This window comes from Lathyrus oleraceus, chromosome 1 (genome assembly GCF_024323335.1).
Source record: "Lathyrus oleraceus cultivar Zhongwan6 chromosome 1, CAAS_Psat_ZW6_1.0, whole genome shotgun sequence".
Lineage (NCBI taxonomy): Eukaryota > Viridiplantae > Streptophyta > Magnoliopsida > Fabales > Fabaceae > Lathyrus > Lathyrus oleraceus.
In genome coordinates this window covers 29469833-29482235 of record NC_066579.1, presented here as the reverse complement: position 1 = coordinate 29482235, position 12403 = coordinate 29469833, and positions in this window count along the sequence as shown.

Sequence of the window (12403 nt, the reverse complement as noted above, 5' to 3'; positions counted from 1 at the left end):
CTGTGAAGTCTCATCCTCACTTCACCTTTTCATCTGCTTCACCTTAGCCTCGTAATGGCAAGGTTAAGAGCGAATAATACCCATGTACAGATGACTTGCTTCGGCAGTCAAACCCATTGTGTGAGCCTCACTTGATTGGTTATAGTGTGTGCTATGTGAATATTTGTTTGAAATGCTTGGGTTGTTCTGTTTGTATGCTTGTATGCTTGCTTTCTTCCTGGATAGGATTAGCTTGCAGTTGTGCAAGTAGGTAGAAACCTCAACTTAGGGTAATGATGCATGACAACACTAGGCTCGAGTCCAGCTCCCTGGTAGTGTGTCTTCCCTCGGTTTCTGGCTAGGTTTTCTTTCCCTTGAGGGGGAACTACATCGCCCTGATCCTTGTTCCAGACGAGGTATGTAGGCAGGAGACCGCGCGAGGTCTCTCCGGGCACCCTTTTCTTTTTTGCGTGTGTTTTGTTTGGCAACTATCAGGCTCGAGTTCCCGACTCCCTGTTAGTCTGTGTGTGCCGTTTCTTCTGACGTCTCAGCGTCTCTTCTGGCTTGCTTGATGACTTGTAGGCTCGAGTTCCCGACTCCCTACTAGTTTGCATGTTCATTCTTTCCCTTGAGGGGGAACTACATCGCCCTGATCCTTGTTCCAGACGAGGTATGTAGGCAGGTGGTCGTGCGAGACCACTCCGGGCAACCTTTTTCTTTTTTGTGTATTTACTTGTTATCTGATTGTGTGTTTGGTTCGGATGCCGACGTAAGTCCAGTGATTGGCTGTCGGGCTCCACGTTTGCCTTTTGTGTGTGTTTTGGTTCGGATGCTGACGTAATTCCATCGAGTGGTTGTCGGGCTCCATGTTTGCCATCTGTTTGTGCGTTTTGTGTTGTTTGGCGTGCGTAAGCCGAACTACAGTGGCTCTGACTCTCGTTCCAGACGAGATATGTAGGCATAGGATGCGATGTCCTATCGAGCTCCCTTCTCTTAACCCCACCTGTGTTGTCTTAGCGTGTGTGTATGATGTTTGTCTGTTTATTTTAGCAACCTATTCTTTCTTTTAGAACGTGGATCCCGTCGAGTACGACGGACGTGAGGGGTGCTAATACCTTCCCCTTGCGTAACCGACTCCCTTACCCTTTCTCTTTGGTCGCGAGACCATTTCGTTTCCAGGTTTCTCTGAGCGTTTCCTTTCCCTATCTTGGGATAAATAACGCGCAGTGGCGGCTCTGTGTTGTGTTTTTATTTGAGTCCCGCCGGTTGTTTTTTCGCGGATGCGACACCGTACTCCCTCGGTGTTAAGTTCATAACAGTATGCCGGTTCATCTAGTCGCTCAATGGTGATCCTGGGAGCTTCATTGTCCCATCTGACTCTGAACATAGATGACATGGTAGCTAATGCGTCTGCCAACTGATTCTCTTCTCGTGGGATATGTTCGAATGTTATCTCTTCAAAGTATGGGATTAATGTCATCACCCGTTCTCGGTAAGGGATGAGATTCGGATGCTTAGTGTCCCATTCTCCTTTGATCTGACTGATTACCAATGCTGAGTCTCCGTACACACTCAAAAACTTGACTCGCCGGTCTATAGCAGCCTTGAGTCCCAAAATACATGCTTCATACTCAGCCATATTATTGGTACAATGAAAACATAGTCTAGCAGTGAAAGGCGTATGGTAACCCTCAGGAGAAATGATTACCACACCAACACCATTGCCCAATGCATTAGAAGACCCATCGAAAACCATAGTCCATCGGGATCCTAGTGCGGGTCCTTCATCTGGTCCATGTTCTTCATGATTGGTAACAAACATGACATCTTCATCTGGAAACTCAAAATTCATAGATTGGTAATCATCCACCGCTTGATGAGCCAAATGATCAGCTAGCACGCTTCCTTTAATTGCTTTCTGAGTAGTATACTGGATGTCATACTCTGTTAAGATCATCTGCCATCTTGCTATTCTTCCGGAGAGAGCGGGTTTCTCAAATATGTATTTGATAGGATCCATCTTAGAAATCAATAAAGTGGTATGATTTAACATGTATTGTCTTAGTCGGCGAGCAGCCCAGGCCAAAGCACAACAAGTTTTCTCGAGCAGTGAGTATCTTGTTTCACAGTCGGTAAACTTTTTGCTAAGGTAGTATATGGCATGCTCTTTTCGGCCAGACTCGTCATGTTGTCCCAACACACACCCCATTGAATTTTCTAACACGGTCAAGTACATGATTAAAGGTCTTCCTTCAACCGGTGGCATCAGGATCGAAGGTTCCTGGAGATACTTCTTGATTTTGTCAAAAGCTTCTTGACATTCCTCATTCCATATCATCTCTTGATTTTTCCTCAGTAGCTTGAAGAGGGGTTTGCAGGTGGCGGTCAAATGGGAGATAAATCGGGCAATGTAATTCAAGCGTCCCAAGAAACCTCTGACTTCTTTATCTGTACTAGGAACTGGCATTTCTTGAATAGCTCTCACCTTGGCCGGGTCAACCTCAATCCCTTTACCACTGACAATAAAGCCCAAGAGTTTACCGGATCTTACTCCAAAGGTGCATTTGTTCGGGTTCAATCTTAGCTTGTATTTCTTCAACCTCTCAAACAATTTGTACAAATGATCGAGATGTTCCTCCTCAGTATGAGATCTGGCTATCATGTCATCCACATATACTTCTATTTCATGATGGATCATATCATGGAACAAAACCACCATAGCACGCTGGTACGTTGCCCCTGCATTCTTTAAACCAAATGGCATTACTTTATAACAGAACGTGCCCCATTGCATCACAAACGTAGTTTTCTCCATGTCCTCAGGCGCCATCTTAATCTGGTTGTAACCTGAGAATCCATCCATGAATGAGAACACCTTGTGTTGAGCGGTGTTATCTACCAGAACATCAATGTGCGGGAGTGGAAAGTCATCCTTGGGACTCGCTTTATTCAGGTCTCGGTAATCTACACACATTCGCACCTTACCATCCTTCTTTGGCACTGGTACCACATTAGCAACCCATTGAGGATAAGAAGTAACAGCCAGAAAACCTGCATCAAATTGTTTCATCACCTCGGCTTTGATTTTCTCAGACATTTCAGGACGCATGCGACGAACCTTTTGCTTAACAGGACGATATTCTTCCCTCGTTGGCAGTCGATGCACTACTATATCGGTATCCAGTCCTGGCATGTCTTCATAAGACCAAGCAAAAATCTCTACATAGTCATGCAACATCTGAATCAACCTTCTCTTGACACTGTTTTCCAAGCCTGCTCCTATTTTGACTTCTTTCTTGTTTACTTCAGTGCCCAGATTTACAGTCTCAACTGACTCCTCGTGTGGCTGTATAGTCCTTTCTTCCTGCAGTAACAGTCTGGCAAGTTCTCCAGGTACTTCACAATCTTCCTCACTTCCATCCTCGGCTTGGTAGATCGGATTTTCAAAGTCATAATGAACAGTAGTAGAACTATTGTCAACAGGATCCAGAGTGGGTATGGATCTGCAATTCGTTACGTGAGTGTGTGTAAGAAAACATAGCTCGTTTGGAAGATGACAGAAAAGATAAAGAGCGCAATATTTGAATGCAAAAAGTCCATTGATTTATTGAATATGAATATGCTTATGAAAATGACAAAACCCTTAACAAATTAGCTATTGTGCCCCGGGCATAGACACAACGCTTGGAGAAGTTCAATTGTAAAAAAAACAAAAATTTGCAACACCAAAATAGACAATAACAATTACTCCTGACTAAAGGAAATCGGGATAGTGTCTTCAGCCTTCCAATTATTGAGTCCGTCGCCAATCGTTGGGAAAATCCAGCTATCCAGGTCGCAATCGTTGTCAGCGTCTTCTACAGCATTAATTTGACTCTTGGCTACCTTCTCAGAGCTAAACCCCTGGCCAAATTTGTCAGACTTGTACGGTACGTCGATCAGTTGACCCCAGCCAGTACAGCCACCATCTTCAACCACAGCTTGAGCGTCCTTCAGGGAAATCATAGCAGGAGGAGTCCGAATAACCTTGGGCACACCGGAAGTTGGCTTAAGGACAGGATTGGTCGGAGGAACTACTTCAAATGACTGACAAGGAGTCTCAATGAATTCACCATCCATCTCGACGTATCTGAAGGCATGCACACTACTAACAATGTACTCTTCTTCTCCACACACGGTGACAATTTTGCCCTCTGTGGGATACCTCAGCTTTTGATGGAGAGACGAAGCTACAACACCTGACCCATGAATCTAAGGGCGTCCCAGTAAGCAGGAATAGGCAGGACGAATGTTCATTACATGGAAGGTAGTATTGAAGACTTGAGGTCCTATCTTGATAGGGAGGACTACTTCGCCATGGACAACACTCTTCGCACCATCGTAAGCCCGTACCACAATGTCACTAGGTTTCAGTTCGATGTTTTTACAGTCCAGCTTATCCAGCACAGCTGTTGGCAGCACATTCAAGGAAGAGCCATTATCGATCAACACATGAGACAAAGTGATTCCCCTACACTCAATGGAGATATGCATGGCTTTATTGTGATTCTTTCCCGCTGGTGTCAGGTCAGCATTGGAAAAGCCTAGGCCATTGTCAACAGCCAAGTGAGCAACATAATTTTCGAACTGATCGACAAATGTTTCCTGAGGCACATGAGCAGTCTTCAAGAATTTTATCAATGCATTGGCATGAGATTCAGAAGATAACAGCAAGGATAACATCGAGATCTTAGACGGGGTATGCCCCAACTGTTCTACCACATCGAAATCACTCTTGCGGATGATTTTCAGCACTTCTTCCGTTTCCTGTTTGGCAACATCTTCGGGATTAACTTCGACCGGTGTCTCTGACTGAGAAGGATTGACTGGTTCCTTTCCTCGAGTTTCAAGGACAGGAGGTGAGATTTCTGGAGAGAAGATCCTTCCACTTCGAGTAATTTTACTAGTCCCAACGATGCCATTAGGATTAGTAGAATTGTCAATTTGCTTTACGCCATGGACGTAAACATCACCGTCATAATTCCACGGAATAGCTTTGCTTGAGGAATACGGGATCGGGCCAGGTGCAGTAATGATTAGGGGAGCTACCATGGGCTCAACAGTAATCTTCACCGGCGCCCTAGTAGCGGTAATCTTCACTGGAACTTTGGACCTAGCAATCACAGATATTTCTTCAATAGGGTTTTCCGCCTTAGGAATCTTTTCGAAGAGAACTGTACGATCATCCATCAGCCGTTGAATACCATTCTTCAATTCCCAACAATCATCTGGTTGGAATATACAGAGATTGCAATCTTCAGCACAACCTGGAAATAAACCAGCTTGCAATAAATTCCTCTTTATGATCGGGAGAGGAGATGTTAAGTCCGCCACATTGGAAACGTGATCGTCGTCATCCACGGCATTAACCGTCTTGTCATGATTAGGCATAGGAGCAGTGATGACATTAGGGGTCTCCGGAGGCTCAAACTCAATTTCTCCAGCTTCGATCATATCCTGAATCTTATTCTTCAATGACCAGCAATCGTTTGTATCATGCCCGGGGCTATCGGAGTGATATGCACACCTGGCATTAGGGTTATAACGAGAAGAAGTAGTGTTGGGATTCGTAGGAGGATCTCTGAGGGTGATCAAATTTGCCTTTAGCATTCCCTGCAGTGCCTGTGCCAAGGTCATATTGATCCTGGTGAACTGCCTTCTTGGCCTGTCTTGTTTGGGCTGGAAGTTTTGAGATGGTGGTGCTGCAATCGTAACTGCTCCAATGTCGTGGTCACGGTTTTTCTTGTTACGACCGTTTTGACCGTACACAGCATTTGATTCGTTCCTCCCCTGATAGGACCTCTTGGTGCTTGCAGAGGTAGCCGCCTGTATCTTTCCACTTCGGATGCCGCTTTCAACACGTTCACCTGTTAATATAAGTTCAGTGAAACCTGATGAAGAACTTCCCAGTAGATGGCTGTAGAATGGGCCGGTCAGTGTGCCCATGAACATGTCCACCAATTCTCTGTCAGTCATAGGGGGTTTGACTCTGCCAGCCAAATCTCTCCACTTTTGAGCATATTCTTTAAAGCTTTCTTTAGATCCCATAGTCATATTCTGCAACTGTAGCCGGGTAGGTGCTAGTTCAGAGTTATACTGGTACTGTTTATAGAAAGCTGTTGCTAAATCAGTCCAGGTGCGGATGTCAGAGCTCTCGAGCTGATAATACCATTCCAACTGTGTGCCAGACAGGCTCTCTTGGAAGAAATGGATCCATAGCTTCCTATCTGTGGTATGCGGCTGAATCTTTCTCACATAAGCTCTCAGATGCATCTGAGGACAGGACGCACCATCGTACTTAGTGAAAGTGGGGATTTTGAATTTGCGAGGAATGGTCACATCGGAGACCAGACCCAAACTTTCGAAATCCAGACCGGGCGCCTTCTGACCCTCCATAGCTAGCATACGTTCTTCCAGCAACTTGTACTTATCATCTCTTGGAGAGTACTGTTCATTTTCATAATCTTCATCGTCATCCTCAGGGTTGGAGAAATCAGCATTCTCTTCCTCTGAATCATTCTCCGCCCCCTCTTCTGGACCATTCGGGATTCTAAACTTGACTCCTGCGGCCTGTCCTTTACGCCTTCTTCCCGGGTTAATGAAACTCACAGCTTTCTTGTCTTTCTTCTTTTCGAGCAAAAGAGCCTTCAGTTCCTCCTGCCCCTTGGATAAGCTTAGCATCATCTCCTTGAATTGAGCATTCTGAGTCTGGAGATCTTTGACAGTTTGTTCGAGATCCATTTTTCTGTTTGTAATGAAGACCGTGAGAACATTGAACTTGTAGAATACCTGTTATGCAGTGTTATGTTATGCTATGCAATGTATGAAATGTTTTCAAGGACTTTTGGAATTTAACTTTGCGTAAATCACCAACAAGAGAGACATGTTTATTGCTGATTTCTTTGATCAATGTTCATTACAAAAGGAATAATAATAAAAATACAATGAAAGCTCAAGTCTCCCAGGGGCGACTTCTTTTTGGGCGAAGATACGCATTGAGTCTTCGTTCCTCATTAAGCTGACTGGTAAGTTCTAACACTTTCTTCCTTTCTGCGACGAACTGAGTCTCGAAAGTATCCCTTTCTTCTCTCAACTGGATCCAGGATCTCTTTAGTTCCTCAACATTGGTAGGCATATCTGGATAAGGAATGATCTGAGGAGCTCCTCCTTCAGCTTCAGGTTCGACAATCTGAGGTCCGATTGCAAGATATGGCATGACAAGTTCACGAGCTCTAGCGCGTACCCATCTGAGATAAGGTTCCATAGGAATAGAATTTTTCTGTCCTAACGTACCTCTCTTCACCATGCCCCAAGCTCGTACAAATCTTTGACGGAGGCCTTGGGAATCGTTGTCATAGTCGAACATGATGCCTTCGATGATCATTTCATGTGGACCATCTCTTCGAGCACAACCAAACTGTCGCAGAGCTAAAGCAGGATTATAAGTAATACCTCCTCTTATTCCTAGGAGTGGTACATTAGGGAACTCGCCACAACGGTCAATGATGGTAACATTTTCCTTGAACTGAGGACACCAACAGATGTCTGGGTGGGAGAGCGACATTATCCTTTGAGACCATTTCAAATTCTGCTCGTTCTTCAAGACTGATTGAGGAAGGTGCGAAATAAACCACCTAGACAACAAAGGTATGCAGCACATGAGAGTCCCTTGCTTCTTCATGGTACGAGTGTGGAGGGAATGCAAAATGTCTCCCAGCAAGGCATGTACAGGGTTATGAGTGAGAAATATCTTAATAGCATTCATGTCTATGAATTGGTCTGGATTAGGGAATAACACCAAGCCATAGATTAGCAATGCCAGGATGTCTTCGAAAGCACGGACATTCATAACTTTTAAGAATTCTCGGGCCTTATTTGTCAGGAATTTGGCAAGTAAACCCTTAACTCCACTCCTTGTTACCCAATTAGCTTCAATGTCGGACTTCGTCATGTGTAAAGCTGCGACAACTTCTTCAGACTTCGGAACCTTTTCTAAACCACTGAAAGGTATTTGATCAAGGATAGGTATCCCAAGCAGTCTGGAGAACTCTTCCAGTGTAGGTACCAACTGATAATCTGGGAATGTGAAGCAATGATGTTTAGGGTCGAAGAACTGGAATAAAACTCTCATCATATCTTCTTTGAAACCAGTGGTAACCAAATTGAGGAGAGAACCGTGTTTCTTGATGAACTGGGCATGATCGGGGAGTTCTGACACTAAGTTCTTGAGTTGAGGAGAGATTGCTACAAGATTAATCCGGATAGTCTTCCTGGGAGCCATAGCCTTACAAAACAAAGCAAAGTTAAACCCCTAAGTCCTTGAAATGGTTAGTACAATGTTATGATGTCATGATGTTATGATGTTAAGATGTTATGATGTTATGAGGTTAAATAAATAACAAGCACAAGCAAGTCACACAACCGTCATTCCTAGGTTTTAAGGCTTGCATGAGTTCCATAGGTAAGTACCCTCCCCACTGAAGTTTGGTTGGTTCAACCTGTCCTAGAATAGTAACCGGGTTCTAGAAGGATCTCAAATCATTGACCTTTCCTTAAGTCCACTTCAGTGCAACACCAAGTGGTTGACCGAAGCTTCCCTAAAGTCCAATCTCAAAGAGTGTAGTATCGAGTCTCAACCAACCCCAGTCGGAACCGAAGTCAGTTATCTCACTACTTTCTAATGGCCAGGATGAGTCAATTAGGGTTCTAAAGGTCTGGTTAATGCTTTAATGACACCACGCGGAAGCCAAATTTTTCCTCAAGCGAACATGAGGAACATCAGGACATCCAAAGTGTCACATTAACCGTAGCCATCATTTTAACCATTCCAGTATACGCCGGATAGTCGCAATGATCTATTGCTACTTACCTAAGGCACACTAGATCCGGGTGTAGGATCTTTCACTCAAGAATACCCAAGCAATCCCTTAAAAATAAATCAGACAATTTGGAATAAGTGATCTTGTTTTTAAGGTAACCTCTCTTTTTAAAGTATCCCCAGCAGAGTCGCCAGTTCTGTCATACGGTGAACTGACTTGGTGTGTTTTGCTTTTTATCGCAATGTCGCGGATAGCAAGAGTTGCCACCGACTTTTCTTTTATCCAATAAGGAAAGGTGGAAAAGAACAAGAAAGACCTCAATAGATTTTGGGTTCGGGAGGTACATTATACAAAGGGAAGGTATTAGCACCCTTTGTATCCATGGTTATCCATGGGCTCTTAATTGCTGGATCACTTATATTTTTGTTTGAAAAGTGTTGGTGAATTGTTAAAAATGTTTCGAAAAGAGAGTTTAACTTTGTAATGATTCTCGTATGAATGTATACAAAGTATTTATCTCGCTTGATTTTGAAAACGGTTTAGAAAAATGTAACTTGGTAATGATTCTAGTATGAACGTATACCAAGTGGTGATTTTCTAGGATTTGCAAAGTGTGAGGGGTGGAAAATGTTTTAGGTTATGATCCAGCAATTGAGAGTTATACCTTCCTAAGGTCGTTATGAACGTTTCCTATCCTTATGAGGGTAAAACTGTCCTTACTATTGAGAAGTAAGTAGTTTTATCCTTTGGATGTAAAAGGGTCATCGTAGGGTCATCGATAGGTCATTGAAGGCAACAGTTGTAAGGATACCTTAGCATTCGAAGGGACGATCATCATTTAACCGTAGGCTACACCGAAGGGTCATCGAGGGACAAAATCGTATTTTCGAAGGCAACATCCGAGGGACCATGATTTATTTTATGATGATTTAACCGAAGGGCCGTTGCTAAGTGTATCCCTACATTCGCGGGACATGACCGTTATACCGTAATACCGTAGGGCAAAAGAGAGGTCCAAGATCACATATTTAGAGGCCATGTTTTAAAGTTAATTAGGTAATTAGGGTGAATCTCCACATTAAAATCAATACATTAAAAATGATACATTAAAATTAATACATTAAAATTAATTAAGCAATTTAGGGCCGCTCTTCACAAGGGTATCCCACAAATAAAGTGGAAGACCTAAACAACAATCTTTTCCTGGGGTGTGTGAACCTTTGCAACATTCAGCAAACGGGTTAGAATACCAAATCAGGGTGCAATCGAGGATTACACCGCAAAAGAAATCACAACAGTAATATGATCAGATAAACAATGTCTGGCTATGATAAAACATGAGTGAAAAATCAGAATAGAAAAGTCGGCTACTGTCAGGTTCGCGCCTGCCTCGCCTAGCGAAGGCTTAGCGAATACTCGCTTCATGCTCGCTTAGCGACGTGCTAGCGAGCGACTGCGGATTCTGGTTTTGATATCAGTACAATTTCAACCAATTTTATGCCTTATGGCTTTCATTACAGCAATTATATGGTTAATCATTTAAGGTATTCAAGTGCACACTACAATTCACATGACAGACTTAAGATATTTTCATAAATTTAATCATAATGCCATATGCAAATTAAGAACATAAGGTAGTAATAGCAATTGTAACCTTGAATTGGCCGAACGGATCGAATTGAGCGGAAGTGACCTTGCTGCCGCCGGCTTTTCCTTCAGGGTTTCTCGGAATTCTCAGGGTTAGCCTCCAGGGTTTTCCGTCTGTGAGCGCGAGGGTTTGCTTGCTAGGGTTCTCCTTTCGTCCTTTTTCCTTCTCCCCTTTTCGTTCTGGAGTTGGGGTATTTATAATACTCCTTTGATGACCTAATGGGCTCAGAATGAAGCCCGAAATTTTCTGTTGTCTGTCAGCTTCGCTAGGCGAGCGTGTAGCGAACGTGTAGCGAACGTTCGCTAGGCGAGCGTGTAGCGAACGTGTAGCGAACGCGTAGCGAACAGGCCAGTTTGGGCCATTTTCTGGATTGGGCCATTCGTGAGCTGGGCCTTTGTTCCTTTGAGATCAGTGTCATAAAAATGAGTCGGAGTGCCCTGAAAAAATGTCTTGAAATATTAATGGGCAAATTTTGGGGTATGACAGACTTATCCAAGTTGATTTGAATTGGATTTGAAGTTTGACCTTTATTTGTTCTTTTTATTTCATGTATTACTTTAATTCCAAAAAAATACCAAAAATATGTTTGACCTTTCTTGACTTCTAATCTTCATCTCACTTCTGTTTACCATTGATTGATGTTGATTTCATTCATGTTTGATCAATGTGGTTTGGTTATGTCATTTAACTTTTCATTTTGTACATTCTATTTCCATCTTCATCTTCTTCTTTTTCTTTTTGACCAATGAGTTAATGATTTGTGGTTAGCCTTGACATATGAGAGGCTTAACCTTCTTTGATCCAAATCAAATTCATCTTAATCAAAGATCAAGTGAATTTCTTTGTGTCCAAGATAGGTTGCTTCTTGGTCAAGCAAAAAACCTAAAATCCATACAAGGTCATTCTTCTTTTCTTTTGGCATGGCAAGTTGTAGGAGCTTGACTTACTAGTCATGATCTCTAACTTGTGTTTATTTGCCTATAGTTTTATTGACTGACCTCAGATAGGTGTGCCTACTACATTAGTTCACTTACGATTGCTTAACATAGAGCTAAATTGCCTTATGGAACACTAACACTAACTACTAATAACTAACTTTTAATTCAAGTATTTAATTCTTGCAATTTACTTTAATGCAAATTAATTTCTTGCTCATTAATTCATATTGTCTTTGCCCTTTGCTCACTTGAGCTCATGTTTATGTTTATGTGTAATACCTCAAAATTTGCCCCCCTCATTCATGCATTCATTTTTAGGTCATTTAACATTTCATATTGCATTTCATCATGTCAATCGGAATTAGATCCAAGAAGCTTGAATATCATCCAAGACACTTTGTGGGTCCTATCTGGGTGATCAATCAACACAAGGGAATGGCTTGAGATACTTCCAACATGTTCAAATGGGGTCTATTCATCAGTCAAAACGTTAATCTTGAAGGAGCAAAAGTTTGTTCATGAGTTGTCATGCTCGCTAGGCGAGCAGAATGGGTCGCCTAGCGAGTCCCAAGAAAAGCCACCAGAATCACCTACGCTCAGAGGAATTTCTTGAACTTTCATGCTCGCTAGGCGAAGCCCACGCGGTTTGCAAAAAAAAAATGAAAATAAAAGGATAAATAAATAAATAAATAAATAAAATATAACAGAAAAATCTTGGACTTGGACCTCTCTCATTTGAGCCCACAAAGCCAGGAAAATCAGGTTATAAATTCTTTAAAAAAATCAGTGGAAAAACCCTAGAGAGATTCTAACTAATTAAGAGCAACCTCCAGAGACTGAAGGGAACTCATCTGCAAAGAACCAATTCCCTATCATATAAACCCTAAGATTGTTCTGCAAAGCCATCAGTGCAATTCAATTTCAATCGATCCTCCCCAATCAGGTATGCCCTATTTCCACTACTTTATACTTTCAACTTG